Genomic DNA, 10,246 nt, shown 5'->3' on the forward strand with positions numbered 1-10,246 from the left:
ATACCACAGACAAGGTTTAGACTTTCTGGATCTTAGGAACGACCGTCAATAATTCTAGCCTATACCACGAAGGTTCCAATCTTAGATTAAAAACCCAAGAGATACGCATTCAAGCCATTGCTAGTAGAATAGAGGTGGTTGTCAGGCACATGTTCATAGGTGAGAATGATGATGAGTGTCACGGATCATCACATTCATCAAGTTGAAGAATGAATGAATATCTTGGAGAAGAAATAGACTTGAGTTGAATAGAAAAACAATAGTACTTGTATTAATTCATGAAGAACAGCAGAGCTCCACACCTTAATCTATGGTGTGTAGAAACTCCACTGTTGAGAATACATAAGAACAAGGGTCAGGCATGGCCGTGAGGCCAGCCTCCCAAAATGTGACTAGTGTATGAAAGTATGAGTAAAAGATCTAAAGTATATGAAAAGTATGAAAATACAATAGCAAAAGGTCCTATTTATAGAGAACTAGTAGCCTAGGGTTTACAGAAATCAGTAATTAATGCAAAAATATTCTTCCGGGCCCACTTGGTGTGTGCTTGGGCTGAGCATTGAAACTTTCATGTGTAGAGACTTTTCTTGGAGTTAAACGCCAGCTTTTGTGCCAGTTTGGGCGTTTAACTCCAGCTTTAGTGCCAGTTTGGGAGTTAAACGCTAGAATTCTTGAGCTGACTTGGAACGCCTGTTTGGTCCATCAAATCTTGGGCAAAGTATAGACTATTATATATTTCTAGAAAGCCCAGGATGTCTACTTTCCAACGCAATTGAGAGCGTGCCATTTGGGCTTCTGTAGCTCCAGAAAATCCACTTTGAGTGCAGGGAGGTCAGAATCCAACAGCATCTGCAGTCCTTTTTCAGCCTCTGAATCAGATTTTTGCTCAGGTCCCTCAATTTCAGCCAGAAAATACCTGAAGTTACAGAAAAATACAAAAACTCATAGTAAAGTTCAGAAAATTGAATTTTAAATAAAAACTAATTAAAATATACTAAAAACATACTAAAAACAATGCCAAAAAGTGTATAAATTATCCGCTCATCAGGCTACTACAAGGTGTCCGACCTCGAAGGATGAGAGTTACCAAGGTCATGGCACGCGTGTAACCTAAGAAGATACTACACTTAGAAAGTAATAAAGATCTTAGGTCAATGTGCACTCTTTTTCCTGAAAAGGTTTTTTAATGAGGCGCCAAGCCAAGATCTACAAGATTGCCGGATTTAGAAGGGTAAGCACTTTTATGTATACGCGTGTAACCTAAGAAGATACTACACTTAGAAAGTAATAAAGATCTTAGGTCAATGTGCACTCTTTTTCCTGAAAAGATTTTTTAATGAGGCGCCAAGCCAAGATCTACAAGATTGCCGGATTTAGAAGGGTAAGCACTTTTATATATATATATATATATATATATATTCCTGTTTATATGCCTATTTTCTACTTGAATAAAACTTTTCAGATTTAAAAATTTCCTACCAAGACGCATTAATCTGAGCGCAGAAATTCATCGCCGGCAAAGATAAAAACAGAATTCATCACACGATTTCGACAAGGTCGGCAAAGATGAAAACAGAATTCATCACCCGATTTTGACAATGTCGGCAAAGATGAAAACAGAATTCATCACCCAATTTCGACAAGATCGGCTAAGATGAAAGCGATAAAAATAGATTAATGCAAGAAGTTATAAAAAGTAATCCATAAAAAGTGGCTTGACGATGTCTGACTAAAAATAGAATACTAAAAATAACTTAGCAACAACTCGGACCGACAAGAGACGTCGGACCAACAAAAGCTACAGCTTGGACCGACAAGAGAAGTCGGACCAACGAAAGTTATGGCTTGCACCGACAAGTAAAGTCAGACCGACGAGAAACGTGAGTTAAAAGGGATATGGTTTAGCCCAAAAAGCCACGGCTCCACAACAAGGCTATCGAAATTATCCAGACTAACTAAAAAATGGTTCAACCAAAACGCTAAAAAGTTATCGGACAAAGTTAGCCCCAAAGGTCATCTCGCCCCAAACAAAAGATGGACTAAACAAAGATCTAAAGGTGGTCGGACAACCAAGTACCAACGCTCTATAAAGATCTACAAAAGTTGCAAAGACACGGACAGTATAGAAATATACACTTCAAAATAAAAACATTTAAAAGACTCAAAAGGCCACCTGAAAGGCAAGCCTCAAGAGTTTAAAAGTGTTTTGTTAAAGTTGCATAAGAAGCAAATAAGAATTAAAGAAGTTCACCATCACAAAAAATAAAGTTTAAAAATCCCACAAATCAGGCTGTACAGATCAAACCCAAAAAATCATAGAGGATCCAAAGTTTTTCCAATAACGGCATCCATAGATAAAGGTGGAGGAACAACGTTCATAGGGGTGGCGTCCATAGTTCCATCATCCCGATTAAGAATTTGACAATCCGGATCAGGTTCGGGATGGCCAACCTCAGCAGAAGGAGTTGAAGAAGTCGTGGCTGCAGAAGCTTTGACTGGTGGCGCAGGAGGAGGAGGTCCGTCATCTTCGTCATCCGGGGCGGGCACTATTTTACCATCCTCCACTACATTGTCCAGGCTAAAGAGAGTAACGTCGAGTTCAAGAGCAAGAACTCGGACCTGTGCCTTCAAATTTTCATAAGCACTCGTCACGGTATCTACAAGGTGACCCTGGAGATTGGCATAATTCTCAAGGGCAGATTCGAGCCTCTCCCTCAGCTCCAACACCTCGGCATAATTGCGGGTATAACTCTCTTTGTGTTTCTTCGCCATCTCCTCAGCCAAATTTACAGCCGCCTCAGCCTTGATAGCTCGAGACTTCTCCTTCTCCAAGTCCAGCTCTAGCTTCGCCACCCTAGCATCCAGCTCATCCTTCAAGCCCTTGATTCTATCAAACTCTGACTTGGCATCCTCAAGAAAAGCTTTCGTCGCATGGACTGGGGAGCCCTGGACAGTGCGATATAAGGCCGCACCCATATGGGCCATCCGGATACTGTTATTAGTGATAAAGCTCAAGTGTTGAAGGAGGGACATATCATCCATTGAAAGTTAACCAAAAGGAGCAATTTGATTATCAACAAACCCCACAGCATCAAAATCAGGGGCATCCAAGTCGAAAGGATCCACAGTTTTCTATTTTTCCACAGTTTTCTGTTTTTTGGGAGGAGGACCAGCAGTAGGAGAGCAGACAGCACCAGAGGTCGAATGGGGAGGATCAGAAGGAACCAAGCGAACCTGGAGAGTCGGGATGACTTTCCTCAACCCAGCAGTGTCCAAGGTCGGCTTCTTCAGAGAAGCTTGAGACGATCCTTCTCCAGAAGTCTTGGCTGAGATATTTTGAGTGGCCATTGCCTTCTTAGCCCTATGAAAATGCTTCATAGAATCAGAAGACTTTACCATCTCTGAAAAAGCAAAAACGAAATCCAGTTACAAGAAAGAAAGATATAGATCGGCAAAATAAACAAATACAAGAAAAATCACGATACCCAATTCAGCCTTAAAAAGGGAAGGATCCCTTAAAAATTTTTAGGGATCAAGATGGGGAGGCTCTCCCCAATTTTCCTCTAACACATTCACAAAGGCCTACTCGGCCTCATCCAAGCTTTCCCAAGAATACCTAGCTACTACCACATTCTTTTGCCAGCATAATGGAAAGGCGGGCTCATTGTTCTCATCCAAGAAAAAAGGGTGAACACCCTCAGCAGCTCGGACCTTGAAATAATAGTTCTTAAAATCCCTAAAGGATTCGTCATACATAGAGAAAACTTTCTTTCCTTGAGTAGCTCGAAAAGAAACCCAGGAGGCTTTCTTCTTCGCTACCCCATGCTTCGTCAGAACAAAAAGGTAAAGAAAGAGAGTTTGGGTAGGTCGGATATCCATTTCTTGACACAGCAATTGGAAAATTTTTATAAAGCCCCAAGAGTTCAGATGGAGCTAAGACGGAGCTACATTGTAGGACCACAGTAACTCGGTCTCAAAGGGGGTAAAAGGAATGGTAATATTCAATTGACTAAAGAAATAGTCATAAGCGTAGAAAAGGGACGTTATTCTGGAATCAAATGGGGAAAACTAACCCTCTCCTCAAGATCAGCTGACACTAGCTCATAATTTTTCTCTTGATCCCTATTGATGAGCGGATAATTTATACGCTTTTTGGCATTATTTTTAGTATATTTTTAGTAGAATCAAGTTACTTTTAGGGATGTTTTTATTAGTTTTTATGTTAAATTTACATTTCTGGACTTTACTATGAGTTTGTGTGTTTTTCTGTGATTTCAGGTATTTTCTGGCTGAAATTGAGGGACTTGAGCAAAAATCAGATTCAGAGGTTGAAGAAGGACTGCTGATGTTGTTGGATTCTGACCTCCTTGCACTCAAAGTGGATTTTTTGGAGCTACAGAACTCAAAATGGCGCGCTTCCAATTGCGTTGAAAAGTAGACATCCAGGGCTTTCCATCAATATATAATAATCCATACTTTGGCCGAGTTTAGATGATGTAAAAGGGCGTTGAACGCCAGTTCTACGCTGCTGTCTGGAGTTAAACGCCAGAAACACGTCACAAGCCAGAGTTGAACGCCAGAAATACGTTACAAACTGGCGTTCAACTCCAAGAATGACCTCTGCACGTGTAACATTCAAGCTCAGCCCAAGCACACACCAAGTGGGCCCCGAAAGTGGATTTATGCATTAATTACTTACTTCTGTAAACCCTAGTAACTAGTTTAGTATAAATAGGACTTTTTACTATTGTATTTGACATCTTTTGGACGCCTAGTTCTTAGATCATGGGGGCTGGCCATTCGGCCATGCCTGGACCTTTCACTTATGTATTTTCAACGGTAGAGTTTCTACACTCCATAGATTAAGGTGTGGAGCTCTGCTGTTCCTCAAAGATTAATGCAAAGTACTACTATTTTTCTATTCAATTCAACTTATTCCGCTTCTAAGATATTCATTCGCACTTCAACCTGAATGTGATGAACGTGACAATCATCATCATTCCCTATGAACGCATGCCTGACAACCACTTCCGTTCTACCTTAGATTGAATGAGTATCTCTTGGATCTCTTAATCAAAATCTTCGTGGTATAAGCTAGATTGATGGCGGCATTCATGAGGGTCCAGAAAGTCTAAACCTTGTCTATGGTATTCCGAGTAGGACTCTGGGATTGAATGACTGTGACGAACTTTAAACTCGCGAGTGCTGGGCGTAGTGACAGACGCAAAAAGAGGGTGAATCCTATTCCAGTATGATCGAGAACCTCAGATGATTACTGTGCCGTGACAGAGAATTTGGACCTTTTTCACAAGAGGATGGGATGTAGCCATTGACAACGGTGATGCCCTTACAGAAAGCTTGCCATGGAAAGGAGTAGGATTGATTGGATGAAGACAGCAGGAAAGCAGAGGTTCAGAGGAACGAAAGCATCTCTATGCGCTTATCTGAAATTCTCACCAATGAATTACATAAGTATTTCTATCCTTATTTTATTATTTATTTTCGAAAACTCGATAACTATTTTATATCCGCCTGATTGAGATTTACAAGGTGACCATAGCTTGCTTCAAGTCGACAATCTCCATGGGATCGACCCTTACTCACGTAAGGTTTATTACTTGGATGACCCAGTGCACTTGCTGGTTAGTTGTATCGAAGTTGTGAATGAAAAAAAATTTATTAAGACGTGCGTACAGAGTTTTTGGCGCCATTGCCTGAGATCACAATTTCGTGCACCAAGTTTTTGGCGCCGTTGCTGGGGAAAGAACGAACAACAAATTTTACAACCTCTGAGTAACAATTTCATACACCAAGTTTTTAGCGCCGTTGCCGGAGATTGTTTGAGTTTGGACAACTGACGGTTCATCTTGTTGCTTAGATTGGGTAATTTTCTTCTTATTTTCAAAAAGTTTTCAAAAAAAAATTTCAAAAATATTTCAAAAACTTTCTCCTTTGTTTTCGAAAAAAATAATAATAATAATAATAATAAAATACAAAAAAAATTTGAAAATCATAAAAATCAAAAATATTGTGTTTCTTGTTTGAGTCTTGAGTCAATTTTTAAGTTTGGTGTCAATTGCATACTCATCTTGCATTTTTCGAAAATTGCATTCATGCATTGCCTTCATCATGATCTTCAAGTTGTTCTTGATAAACCTTCTTGATTGATCTTCATGTTTTCTTGTTTTGTGTTGTATGGTGTTTTTCATATGCATTCTTGAATTCTTAGTGCCTAAGCATTAAAGATTTCTAAGTTTGGTGTCTTGCATGTTTTCTTTGCATCAAAAATTTTTCAAAAATATGTTCTTGATGTTCATCATGACATTCAAAGTGTTCTTGGTGTTCATCTTGACATTCATAGCATTCTTGCATGCATTCATTGTTTTGATCTAAAATCTCCATGCATTGAGCATTTTTAGTGTTTTTCTCTCTCATCATTAAAAATTCAAAAATAAAAAAATACCTTCCCTTTTTTTCTCTCTTAAAATTTCGAAAATTAGATTTGACTTTTTCAAAAATTTTAAAAAATTTAGTTGTTTTTATGAGTCAAATCAAATTTTCAATTTAAAAATCCTATCTTTTTCAAAATCTTTTTCAAAAATCAAATCTTTCTCATTTTTCTTATTTATTTTCGAAAATTTTTAAAATCTTTTTCTTAATTTTATCTCATAATTTTCGAAAATATCATCATCAATTAATGTTTTGATTCAAAAATTTCAAGTTTGTTACTTACTTGTTAAGAAAGATTCAAACTTTAAGTTCTAGAATCATATCTTGTGATTTCTTGTGAATCAAGTCATTAATTGGGATTTTAAAAATCAAATCTTTTTCAAAACTAATTTCAATCATATCTTTTCAAAAATATCTTTTCATCTTATCTTTTTCAGAATCATATCTTTTTAAAAACATAACTTTTTCAAAAATTTGATTTTAAAAAAATATCTTTTCTAACTTCTTATCTTCTTATCTTTTCAAAATTGATTTTCAAATTTGTTTCAACTAACTAACTAACTTTTTGTTTGTTTCTTATCTTTTTCAAAACTACCTAACTAACTCTCTCTCTCTCTAATTTTCGAAAATATCTTCCCCCTTTTTCAAAATTTCTTTTTAATTAACTAATTATTTTAATTTTTGATTTTAATTTTCAAAAATTACTAACCTTTTTCAAAAACTATTTTCGAAAATCACTAACTCTTTTTCAAAAATTATTTTCGAAAATCCTCTTTCTCTCTCATCTCATTCTATTTATTTATTCATCTACCAACATCTCTCCCTCACTCATCAAAAATCCGAACCCCCTCTCTCTCTCTCTGAGTTCAGATTTTCTCTTCTTCTTTTCTTCTACTCACATAAGGGAACCTCTATGCTTGGGCAAAAAGGATCTCTATTATTATTATTTCTCTGTTTCCTCTTTTTCATATGAGCAGGAGCAAGGACAAGAACATTCTTGTTGAAGCAGACCCTGAACCTGAAAGGACTCTGAAGAGGAAACTAAGAGAAGCTAAAATACAACAATCCAGAGATAACCTTTCAAAAATTTTCGAACAGGAAGAGGAGATGGCAGCCGAAAATAATAATAATGCAAGGAGGATGCTTGGTGACTTTACTGCACCTAATTCCAATTTACATGGAAGAAGCATCTCCATCCCTACCATTGGAGCAAACAATTTTGAGCTGAAACCTCAGCTAGTTTCTCTGATGCAACAAAACTGCAAGTTTCATGGACTTCCATCTGAAGATCCTTTTCAGTTCTTAACTGAATTCTTGCAGATATGTGATACTGTTAAGACTAATGGAGTAAATCCTGAAGTCTACAGGCTCATGCTTTTCCCATTTACTGTAAGAGACAGAGCTAGACTATGGTTGGATTCTCAACCTAAAGATAGCCTAAACTCTTGGGATAAGCTGGTCACGGCTTTCTTAGCCAAGTTCTTTCCTCCCCAAAAGCTTAGCAAGCTTAGAGTGGATGTTCAAACCTTCAAACAGAAAGAAGGTGAATCCCTCTATGAAGCTTGGGAGAGATACAAAGAACTGACCAAAAAGTGTCCTTCTGACATGCTTTCAGAATGGACCATCCTGGACATATTCTATGATGGTCTGTCTGAATTAGCTAAGATGTCATTGGATACTTCTGCAGGTGGATCCATTCACCTAAAGAAAATTCCTGCAGAAGCTCAAGAACTCATTGACATGGTTGCTAATAACCAGTTCATGTACACTTCTGAGAGGAATCCTGTAAGTAATGGGACGCCTCAGAGAAAGGGAGTTCTTGAAATTGATACTCTGAATGCCATATTGGCTCAGAATAAAATATTGACTCAGCAAGTCAATATGATTTCTCAGAGTCTGAATGGAATGCAAGCTGCATCCAACAGTACTCAAGAGGCATCTTCTGAAGAAGAAGCTTATGATCCTGAGAACCCTGCAATAGCAAAGGTGAATTACATGGGTGAACCATATGGAAACACCTATAATCCCTCATGGAGAAATCACCCAAATTTCTCATGGAAGGATCAACAAAAGTCTCAACAAGGCTTTAATAATGGTGGAAGAAACAGGTTTAGCAATAGCAAGCCTTTTCCATCATCCACTCAGCAACAGACAGAGAACTCTGAACAAAATACCTCTAATTTAGCAAACTTAGTCTCTGATCTTTCCAAGGCCACTGTAAGTTTCATGAATGAAACAAGGTCCTCCATTAGAAATTTGGAAGCACAAGTGGACCAGCTGAGTAAAAGGATCACTGAAATCCCTCCTAGTACTCTCCCAAGCAATACAGAAGAAAATCCAAAAAGAGAGTGCAAGGCCATTAAATTGACCATCATGGCCGAACCCACAAGAGGAGAGAAGGACGTGAATCCCAAGGAGGAAGACCTCCTGGGACGTTCAGTGATCAAAAAGGAGTCTCTCTCTGAGCAACCAAAGGAATCTGAGGCTCATCTAGAGACCATAGAGATTCCATTGAACCTCCTTACGCCCTTCATGAGCTCTGATGAGTATTATTCTTCTGAAGAGAATGAGGATGTTACTGAAGAGCAAGTTGCCAAGTTCCTTGGTGCAATCATGAAGCTGAATGCCAATTTATTTGGTAAAGAGACTTGGGGAGATGAACCTCCCCTGTTCACCAATGAACTAAATGCATTGGATCAACTGAGATTGCCTCAGAAGAAACAGGATCCTGGAAAGTTCCTGATACCTTGTACCATAGGTACCATGACCTTTGAGAAGGCTCTATGTGATCTTGGGTCAGGAGTAAACCTCATGCCACTCTCTGTAATGGAGAAACTGGGAATCTTTGAGGTACAAGCTGCTAAAATCTCATTAGAGATGGCAGACAATTCCAGAAAACAGGCTTATGGACAAGTAGAGGACGTGTTAGTAAAGGTTGAAGGCCTTTACATCCCTGCTGATTTCATAATCTTGGATACTGGAAAGGAAGAAGATGAATCCATCATCCTAGGAAGACCCTTCCTAGCCACAGCAAGAGCTGTGATTGATTTGGACAGAGGAAAATTGATCCTTCAATTAAATGAGGACAACCTTGTGTTTACAACTCAAGGATCTCTCTCTGCATCCATGGAGAGGAAGCATAAAAAGCTTCTCTCAAAGCAGAGTCAACCAAAGCCCCCACAGTCAAACTCTAAGTTTGGTGTTGGGAGGCCACAACCAAACTCTAAGTTTGGTGTCAAACCCCCATATCCAAACTCTAAGTTTGGTGTTGGGAGGTCTCAACAAAGCTCTGCACATCTGTGAGGCTCCATGAGAGCCCACTGTCAAGCTATTGACATTAAAGAAGCGCTTGTTGGGAGGCAACCCAATTTTTATTTAATTATATTTTTATTAGTTATATGTCTTTATAAGTACATGATCATGTGGAGTCACAAAATAAATCAAAAAATTGAGAACGGAATCAAAAACAGCAGAAAAAAAATCACACCCTGGAGGAGGACCTTACTGGCGTTTAAACGCCAGTAAGAAGCATCTTTTGGGCATTCAACGCCAGAACAGAGCATGGTTCTGGCACTGAACGCCAGAAATGGGCAGCATCTGGGCGTTTGAATGCCAGAAATGTACCCTGGAGAAGAGCTGGCGCTGAACGCCCAGAACAAGCATGGTTCTGGCATTCAACGCTAGAAATGGGCAACAAATGGGCGTTCAACGCCTAGAACAAGCACCAATCTGGCGCTGAACGCCCAGATTTGTGTGCAAGGGAATTTTGCATGCCTAATTTGGTGCAAGGTTGTAA

At 38.8% G+C, this 10,246-nt stretch overlaps 1 non-coding gene across 1 annotated transcript; it reads right to left on the minus strand.

Annotated features, from left to right (window-relative positions):
- Window positions 1–7,953: 7,953 nt before the first annotated feature.
- On the minus strand, window positions 7,954–8,061 carry LOC112760162 (small nucleolar RNA R71). Its single transcript, XR_003180614.1, has one exon. It is a non-coding gene; the product is annotated as a small nucleolar RNA R71 (small nucleolar RNA).
- Window positions 8,062–10,246: the final 2,185 nt, after the last annotated feature.

The sequence above is a fragment of the Arachis hypogaea genome, chromosome 16 (assembly GCF_003086295.3).
Source record: "Arachis hypogaea cultivar Tifrunner chromosome 16, arahy.Tifrunner.gnm2.J5K5, whole genome shotgun sequence".
Lineage (NCBI taxonomy): Eukaryota > Viridiplantae > Streptophyta > Magnoliopsida > Fabales > Fabaceae > Arachis > Arachis hypogaea.